Here is a 10,561-nt window from a genome sequence, read left to right on the forward strand (position 1 = left end):
AAATTAATATCTTACGGCTGAAGATGACATTAAATTGTCATCTTATACGAGTATTATAATAATAAGTGTTGAAAAAAATCCATTGAAACATCAAGTATATGTCAAACCTCATGCTAAATGAAATTAAAATATTAAAAATAAGATAATCATTAATATACTAGAAAACAACACTAGGTTCTACTTAAAGCGACCTTGTAATATATTTCATGTTAATTTGTCTCTTTCTTTATTTGTTTAAGCCTCTTCATTTGGATTTAAATCAGAATGTTATTCAGTTACAGCCTAATCACCGTTACTTGTTCCTTGCCCTGTCTCTAATTGGATTATGCAATATGCATACATTGCGGCCTCTACCAAGTGCCAGCACAATGCCGACAGCCTTCGTTCAATGTAACGATGTGTTTCGGAGGAATATATTCTCAATTGTTAGAAATGCCAGTACGACAGCTATGCGACAGCTACACTAGAATACAAATTGTCCTAATTTGTTAATACCTTATGTCTATCGTAAGCATCTGGTTGGTGGGGTAGTGTATTATTATATGGAGCTTTCTCGTAATGAGATGATATTTTACTGGCTCCTTAGTGCTCTATTTTGACTTAAGGATCAATAAATACATTATAATTTTTTTAATAAGAATTTTTTTAAGAAGTAACTTGTCTAGACATAACAAGTTACTTCTTAAACGTCAAATATCGTTTTTACTTGAAAGCAAATTTTTATGTCTAGTTTGTTCGAAATTATTTAGACTAGCTCATGGTAAAATGTTTGATTGTTTTGGTTACAATTTTATATAGATTTCCGATTACTTGATTGAACAACAAAATTGATGTTTTTATCGATATATATATATATATATATATATATATATATATATATATATTAGCTATGCCTATGCCTATAGCTATGCCTCTTCTAAAAAAATCCAATTAACAGAAATGCTCGTGTTTATTATATGTCTAGGTTATTAAAGCTTTATGGCCAGTGGTTAATAATATAATTGAATTTTTAATGGTTATGATTTAAATTTTCCCTGACATCTGTAATAATAAATGGAAATAAGAAGTCAATAGAAGCTGGCTATAGAGAGGTTTTACTTCTTGGAAAAAATAACAATCAGCAGAAAAAAACATATATCTTCTGCCCATACACCACAAGGGGACACGGCATTTTACTTACAAATATTTTATTACGAAACAAAATATCGAATCTCTTGCGTATTTCTTTACATTTGGATCACGTACAACATATTCAGTAATCGTCATTCGATTTTCCATAGAGCCCCGCGAACATCAAAATATAATAAGCATGTTTTATTTTCTCAGAAAACTCTGACATCAAACAAACTGTTTAAGGAAGGCGTAGTAAGAAGAATCCGTGATAATGAATCTCTCCGCTGCCTCGGGTCCACTTGTGAAGCGATTGTGATAAACTGCGCGATAACAGACATTCAATCAATCAGCCGGAGAAACGGAAGCGGCTTGCAGCCCCAATATTGTTCCTGATCCGATTTGAAGAGCTATTATACTGTGCTTGGCTCGATAATTAGTGATAAGGGCAGATTCAACAAAGAAATGTTGCCGCCGAGTAAAATTATTTCGACCGTTCGTTCGCTTTCATAATTTGTTTTGATGTTCTTTTAAAATAATCACTAAAAACTTTCTGCATGATATAATTGTACACAAAATATTCCTTTAATTACCTAGTTAAAGAACTTAAATTGAAATAAACTCTCTTTTCATATCTTTTAATACCATTAGTTCTGTACATTGAAGCAAAATTATATTTCTAATTTATTTTCTGTTACTTTAATGTAGGCTTTTAAAGGTCGAAATTAATCTTTTAAAATATAAGTTGTTTCACGTTAGCGTCACAACATGTAGGTGCGATAAGAGAGGCGTAAATAATTCGCAAATCTTTTCAAAGATTACTGATTCAATGTGTAACGCTAAATTTCAAGATTTTCGAGGGATCAAGTTTTGTAAAGAAAAGATTTAATAAAAGCAGCAGTAGTGATGAATTTTCGGCGCTGTTTCACGTTGAAAGGACTTTTGTCTGTTGCAGACAAAGCTATCGAAAATAGTAATATAATAATGGAACTTGTATTCCTTTAAATTTTTGTCTGCATTTTAATATATTGTGATATTATGAAATATATTGGATATGTTTCTAGATATTTCAAATTGCTTTATTCAAATGCCACCTCGATCGACTATTTGATATTTCTAAAGAAATTGCTCCTTTTATTTGTATTGAAAATTGTCATATTAATTTAATATATTCTACAATACATATACTGGCTGTGTCGCGCGGCTTCACCCGCGGATCACTATTTTCTGTGTCATTCTGTTACATAAGCTACATCGTTGTCATGTATCATATTGTTCAGTGGCTCTTGCGTGAATGAGTAACACACATACATTCACACATATATATATAAATTCTCATAAAATATTTTTTTTGGCTTCTAATGAACCTGGGTCATGTTTGTTGTCCGATCGTTCTACACATTTAAAGGTATAAAATTTCCCACCAAATTGGTAATTTTTTATGACCTTAAACTCTGAGTCGAATTTTTTCCGATATCAAAATGATTAAGAGTTTTGAGTGAAGTTGAAGAGTCCATAGTATTTTTTTTAATAATTATACCAATTTTCAGCTGGATGGGAAATTTTATATCTTTGAATTTGTCCACCGACTGGTCACACTTATTTTATGGGGTAATTTGATTGGAATGTGACTTAGGTTTCTTCACAGTAATGACGAATTGTCCGACGATGTTCTGACGTATCACTATATTTTAATTAATGTTGCCAATGCCTTTCCAAATTATTCTTAAATCGTAAATTTTTTTTCAGTTTCTGACCAATTTGTGAGTCCAAACATTTTCAATTACAACATTTTTCAAGTCTGTAAAAATCTCAGACAATTTAATTATTTCTGAGTTATTAATAATAGTACACTGTAACAGTATATTGTATAAATTACAAACCATTAAACCGGCCAAATTGAATTCTTAATAAACCTCAAAATTGTACTTTTTCCGCCATTAATTCATTGTGTGATTAAAGCATTCCTTTGTACGTTAATATTAATTATATTTCTTTAAATCCGAGGGAGATTTAAAGAAATTTGGTATCTTGAGAGCAGCTATTATAATGTTACGTCACTCAAATGTTACCTAATGGATCTTCTTTCAGGTTCTTTGATCGAATTTTATTTATTTACTTTGATGTTTATATGATTTTTTTGGGAATGATGTTAAATTATAGTATGATATTGAGTTATGAGATCACCTAATCATAGCAATCTATTTGAAAAGCATTTGTTTACTTATTTTTTGAGTAATTTGATATGTAATTTGATATGAATATTATATGAAAGCGATGTAGCTGTTTCGTGAACTTATAAATTGTGTATCGATATATTGATACTGCAAAACAAGCAGGGCGAACCACCAGCTCCTTTGCCAGAGCTGGTGGTTCGCCAGATGGTAAACGATCACTACCGCCCATAAATTTTCTGTGTACTGAGAAATATATTTGCAATATGTCTGGTTAAAGGGCGCCTTAGGGCTCTCGTAAATTTTATGATAATTATGCATTTATAGTGATACAGACTTAAAATTAAGGAGGTTAACAGTTATCACACGTCCGCTATGAACTGTTTTATAAAAAAAAAAAAAATTAAGGGCGCCTAAAGGGTTTCGCTGCATTTGTGTGTGAAATTTGGCAAGAGTTGTTAGCAGACGTTTACTAAAAATAAGTTTACGTGACAAGCCTGGCGAACACAGCTCACAAAATTTGCGTGAATGTTCTAAGGTCATCTTTCATCATCAGCTCATATATGTTCCCACTGCTGGGACACAGGCCTCCTATGAGTGTTCAGGCCATAATCCACCACGCTGGCCAAGTGCGGGTTGGCAGATGTCACATGCCGTCAAACTTTTAATTCTTGGACATGCCGGTTTCCTCACGATGTTTTCCTTCACCGTGAAAGCAGTGGTGATGTTATCTACATGCGCAGATAAATTGAAAAATCAATTTATTTCCTGCACGCTCGCCCGGTCTCGAACCCCGACTTATCGATTTTGAAGTCCGAGGTTCTCACCACTGAGCCACCACTGCTTTTTGTGTTCTAAGGTATCTTGTTTTTATTACAATAATATTATGTTTCGTAATTACTATGATGTATAGGTAATATATCATACTTATTGCGTGGAGTTATTGAAATATTTATATGTACTTTGTGTTGGGACAGGAATTCCCATGAGAAGTTTTTTTGGCTACGCGGACAGTCACCCGAGATGGTGCGGGCCAAGCCTCATATTATCTAACTTTTGTTCACACAATTGTAAAAGTTTCATTATAATTTTCACGCATGAACAGGGCAAGAGATGTGTAAGAATTTCGCTGCACCGTTTGTAACCTGGGAAACAATTTGGAACTAAAATTAGGGAAGAAGTGTAGTTCTGTACGAATTAATTCTGCAAGTAAAAGCAGACATTGTACGTCGCTCGCGGCGCTGGAATAGTGGCAGTGGAATGAATGGTGTTTCTGGGAAATTGCAATGTTTGTAGTAAATTCCATCTGACCCCAATTAGCATCTATATTCTATAGAACTGGTGATTAGATGGAACTAGACCAGAGCTCTTTAATTTGGTTGACTCATGAACAAAGGTAGTATATATAAGTATTTTTCAGTAGATATGTTTGCTAATTTCCAAGAAAATGTTTGCGCGGACTGTGTTGTTACGTAACAGAACTTGAAAAAGATATGAAATGTAACATTAATACAAGTACATAATGTCATTATGAAATGAATATGAAAATAACGTGTAAATTGCGGAGCGCAGGTGACAACTTATTTGAATGTTTGCAATCGTTATAGATAGGAAAAGGGGACCCACCTCTTTTTCTTCCTTTCGTAATCCTGCAAGTGACATATAATATAAATTTCCAAATCGACTTTGTAAGTAATTTCTTTTACGGCGTGGTGTTTCGAAGGTACATAAAATTATAATAAATGCATTATCGTTATAAATGTTTGCTATCGAAACACGTTATCCTTGTTTCTTTTTTTTAAGTGTAATGGTCAAATTGTGTTTATTTGTTTGTTTTTCTTTCACGCTGCAACAGAGCGATTGAATAATTGTTGTGTTGAGAGATAGTATATACAGGAGACTTAACAGGCATATAGGCTATTTTTACGTCGGCTAAACAACTCATTCCCATAGGAATTTCCTTTGACCATTGGTACAAGCCGTGGGAAACAGACAGTTTTAATATAATAAGCGTAGCAAGAAAGAATCTTTATTTAAATACAACCGTAAAATGAGAGGAATGTCTACAAAATATGTAATAATCCACCTTAAAGCTCTTCTTAGTAATTAGATGTAATCTTCGGTGTTCTTACGAGTATAATTAAATACCATTTAATTCCGACCGCAGGCGCTTAGCGGAGGGTGCGTGATATAACATCCGTTGCTGTCAGTCTGTGACTCACTCGGGTTTGATTAAATTTGTATATTATTAAACATTATTGTTATAGTGTTACGTATTATGTATTCATTGGAAAAACAAACAAAAATGTAAATTCACTAAGGTTAATAAATTATTTGTTTATTAATTCTCTTCTTATTTGTTTCTATGCGTATTGAATCGGAATGAATAATTCATTTTATTTGGTCCCCACTTAGTCCCCACTGGGAATCGAACCCAGGATAGCTCGTCTCTGCTGGCTATTGTATTTTATATTTTTTTATTTGGTATAAATATTGGTAGTTATACATTAAATTATACAATAAAATTCACAAATGTAGTACCCACGGCATTATCCTTTACGATAGCAATCGGTTAAAAAGTAGTATTATTTTGTATAGAATTTAACTTAACACTAGTGACTAGAGAGTAGAAGTTAGGTAAGTAGCAGATTTTAATCTAGTTTCTCCTATAGGCACCAAATTGAGAATTTGTGCAGGAATTTTACTAGAAATTCAGTTTATGTTATGTTTGCGCTTAAGAGCTGTTGTTGAAGACAGGCCTACGCTAAAAGCGGTAGTTAGTTTAGGCTTCACGGCGGACGTGCGCCGAATACCGGCCATGTTTTTCTATGATGGGAGGAAACGGGTTCGGAATAGACAACGTTGTAAGTGCAAATATAGCTATATATAAAAATTATAATATAAGTGTGATAGAGATCAGAACAGAATCCAATAGAACAGAGGTTCTAATGGATATGTATCTAATTCCTAAAATCACTTATTGAATAAAAAAGCTCATGAATTATGCCTTTCATTTACAAATCTCTTTAGTTAAAAATCAAATTGGGCTTTATTATCTTCACATACTTTTACGATCTTGTAAATTTTATGTTTAGTTTTTTTTTACATACATCCTTATTTAACGAAACTTTGTTATATCGGCTATCTCATCATGTTTCGTTTAACGATCTATATTCTCTATTATTAAATAATATAAGTTTGCAATAATAACAGTAAAGTACATTTATAACGAAAAGATGGTGTACCTTCTTCCACCGTCTTTTCGAAATCTCACCATAGAAAGTTGTAAGTATTTTGAATATATCGCAATGCCAAATTTTTTACACGATTGATTAGCTTTACCTGTATATTACCAACTCTTTTACACTCGATTTGGACCCACGATAAACAGACAGATTCAATTTCGATTAGGACACTAAATGATCGGTTGTACACAATAATAAATTCATGTGTTTATCTTATTCTCTACGATCGTCAGGATATAAATATTTCCTTACGTATATTCTGTACAAGAGATACTTGTGGAAAGTATTTTTTTTTAGCATTTCAGTAAATTTTTATTCACAAAATATTCAAAGGTGTCTGTCATTTGCACTTTGCGTAGTGCCGCTATTTCGATGTGGTGATCATTCACTTTGAAAATATTCGAGTTGCGGAAATAATAGCTATGGACATAAATCTCGGGAATTACGCGTGTTTTGCGAAACTATTTTTATCGTGTGCTATATTGAAATAGTTTTTTTCGAGCTTGCATAATATTACACTTTTGTGTTAGTTGACTGTGTATATTCGTAATAAAAATAATAATTAATTATCAATTTTGAATATAGACGTATAAGAAATTATTCATCTTCGTTCAAAGTAATACAGAATTTCATTTTTATTTTTCAGTACAAACTGTCATGTTCGTAAGCAAAGAAATAATACCTAAAATTAAATAAATGCCTTTTGATTTTATTACATAAATTAGGCAATAAGTTGTCAGAACGGGTTTTGTTACAATACATGAAAAGTAAATCAGTTTTAATTAATATATTGAACATGACGAGTTCTGACATTTCCACTGACTTTCCCCAATATAATGTCGAAATGTCGTGTCGTAGGCGTTGCTACGGAGGATCTACGTTTTACGGCGCTACATGCTACGGTGCTACGAGAGTACTGAGTAGTCTGAGTTCAGTTCGCGCTGAGCGCTCGTAGAGTGTGGACAGGTGTTTAGTTGACGACTAACGAAACTTTATACGACAACTCGTGTATAGGATAATATTATATGACCAGTACATTGGTATTCGAATTTAGATGTGTTTAAACTGTTTTTGATTTGTGCTTATTGACTGTTTGTGTACTTATTACTGATTGCTGTAGAAGTTGCGAGGTAAGTTTTCGTTTTTTTCTTATATTAAGTACTGTCTGTAATAATACACTTTTTTATTTGAGAAGTATTGAACAAATGTCTTTGAAACTAGTTTTCAGTTTTAGCTGCTAACTTTTATTGCGTCGGAAATGTAAATTTTTTAACGGTAAAAAATACATTTAAGTTAGTTTGTCCAAAATGCTATTGAAATACTTAGTATGGTATATACCAAACTGTTCAATATTAAAAAATATGATAAGTAATTGATTTATCATTGATTGCTCATTAAAATTACTACAATTAGTTCCAGCTCAAAACTTATTGTCGCAATTTTGTCATAGAAAATATAAAAAAGAAATTCTTGATGTTTTTACTTAAATTTCAAAAAATTCTCATAATAATCACATCGACGTTATCGTACACTCTGTCTTTGGCGGATACAAAAAAAAAAAAATGGAATATGTACTTAATTGTATTAAGATTTTTCATCCATGTAGTTTACTACACATCTTTCTTTAGTGAATCCAAGTATACCCAATTTAAAGTTTTCATTTTCAGCGAAATAATTTTTCGATCAGTTATTAGTCAAATCAAAACCATAATTTATGCTCAATATCGCATTAATTAATTTAAAAAAGCAGCGAACACGGAAAATATTTGAAAGCGTATAATTTCAACAATCTAATAATTAAGGATAATGCTGAATACTGAAGTTTCTTCATCTCGCAACTCAGCATTATTACAATGATTTGATTGATTCTCAGCCGCGGCGTCGCGCTGAATAAATTATGTTCAAATTATCGTACCGTCTCCTGTTACCTGCTACTGAACTTTTGTTGCTGATAGTGAAAGTTTGTAATATCATTTATGTATTGGAATTTAAAACATTCGATACAATTTGTACTTATAACGTCTTGTGTCCGTTTTTGTGTTTTATTTGGAGAATTTTTTTTTAAGGGTCTAGGAGTATATAATATGCCTTGTTTTTATATGCATGACGAAATGTTTTTTTTTTATGTAAGTAAAGAAGCAGGTGGGCTAACTGATGTTAAATGGTTAACAATATAGCTAAAAGCGACATTATAATTGAATTTCTTAGCAACGTTCATACGATATCAATTTAATTTCCATAAAGCTACATAATACGTTAACTTATAAGTCATAATTAATCATCCGATAATTACGTAAGCTTCCCGAAAGTTATCTAATCTAATTTAAAAAGGTTATATCTAGCATTTGTATAATATTTTTTAATATTACTCGATGTTATTGTATCGGGCAATATCTACATCCGCTCCAGGCTACGCTTGCGATAAGTGTACATGTCGCTGTCAGTTGCAGTTTATCTGCTGGGCTGAAACTTGTGTTTCCGCTGACATGCCGCTCGACACGCTACACTCATGACTATGGAAATCTGTGGAGTCATGTTGTGAGTATGGATATTGGTATGAGTTGTGTATTTATACATGCGAAGGGATAGAATTCTTTTCTAATGTTGCGGTTGTGGGTTTGTAGATCTGACAAGGCCGCTTTATATGAGTCAGTTTTTATTCTTATTGGTTTTTAAAATATAGATGCAAATGTAATAAGATAATAACAGTATGTGTCTCGGAATATATTAGTTGTAAGGTATGTTTTTATTAAGAACTAGCTGCGCCCCGCGGTTTCACGCGGCTTTCAAGTCCGTATTCCGTAGGAATATCGGGATATAAAGTTACCAATATGTTATTCCAGTTGTCCAGCTATCTACGTACCAAATTTCATTGCAATCGGTTCAGTAGTTTTTGCGTGAAGTAGCAAAAAACACACACACGTCATCACAAACTTTCGCATTTATAATGTTAAGTAGGATAGGATTGTTAGTAGATACTACTAAAGTTAGTACATCCTACTAATCCTACGTGTAGGATTCACTGAACTTTATTTAAATCTTTAGGAATTGATATAGTTTGTATCGAAACAGATTATTTAGTGATAAGAATGTAGACAAGGGATAAAGAATGGTTCTTTATTGGAAGGGAAATGGACGGTAATGTCTGATATTTAATACAAGTGCGGGTGAAAACACGATAAGCCGGAACATGATAATTTATAGATATCTCGTTCCATTGATATTAATTTTAACAACTGCATTATTGTTCTATATTTGGTCACCAATTAAAAAAATAAAAAAATTCCGTTCCACGGCATCGATGAAAAATGTGAATGCCATTTTTAACAGAGAATAATATGCCATGAATTGAGTTTCCGCTTCCGACGGGATATCGTTAAAATCCCAATTAAGGGGCCATTGTAGGTATAATATGAAAAATCTTTTTTTTTAATTTGTGAAGTTCTGCTCTAAATTAAGGAAAAAGGAAACATTTATACTTTTTGAATGATTCTGTAATACAATTATATTGATATGTAATTTTTTTACATTCGATTGTGATCGCTTCACGGCGAGCGTGAATAGATAAATCACACACAAGAAAATATTGAGGAAAATCAGCTAAAAAGCGAAAAATATCTCGTAACACACACTACAAGTAATTGTAATTCGGATCACTGAATTCAGAGCAAGTGTGAAGTCCAACATTACGTCGCATTGTGGAGTTTGCAGGGAAGTGAGAGCGAACTGGTGCTAAAGCCCTCAAGTTCGCGGCGGCAACTTGCCGTGTAATTAGACCTAGTTGTTACTCGTGCTAAGAAAAACTTTGCCTAATTTTAGGTTGCTTGGGTTGTTGTGTCGCAAGAAAACTGACACTTTGTAAAAACGTGGTATATAAATGTATTTATGAATATTATGTTAAAATATTATTAATATTTTTAAACAAATTTCATAATACGTTTGTATATTAGATTAGTCTAACGGGAAAATTAAGAGTATGACGTGATATTGTACTGCAAGATAAACTTGAGATATATTTTAAGTTATGCATAT

The 10,561-nt window shown here is 32.4% G+C and overlaps 1 long non-coding RNA gene across 1 annotated transcript in view; it reads left to right on the forward strand.

Moving 5' to 3' along the window:
* Positions 1-7,481: 7,481 nt before the first annotated feature.
* The window catches only part of LOC119835183, a 52,944-nt gene continuing 49,864 nt past the window's right edge, over positions 7,482-10,561 (forward strand). The window contains exon 1 of the long non-coding RNA XR_005288031.1: positions 7,482-7,659. This is a non-coding gene — a long non-coding RNA (uncharacterized LOC119835183). The remainder of the gene's footprint in view (positions 7,660-10,561) is intronic.

This window comes from Zerene cesonia, chromosome 20 (assembly GCF_012273895.1).
Source record: "Zerene cesonia ecotype Mississippi chromosome 20, Zerene_cesonia_1.1, whole genome shotgun sequence".
NCBI lineage: Eukaryota > Metazoa > Arthropoda > Insecta > Lepidoptera > Pieridae > Zerene > Zerene cesonia.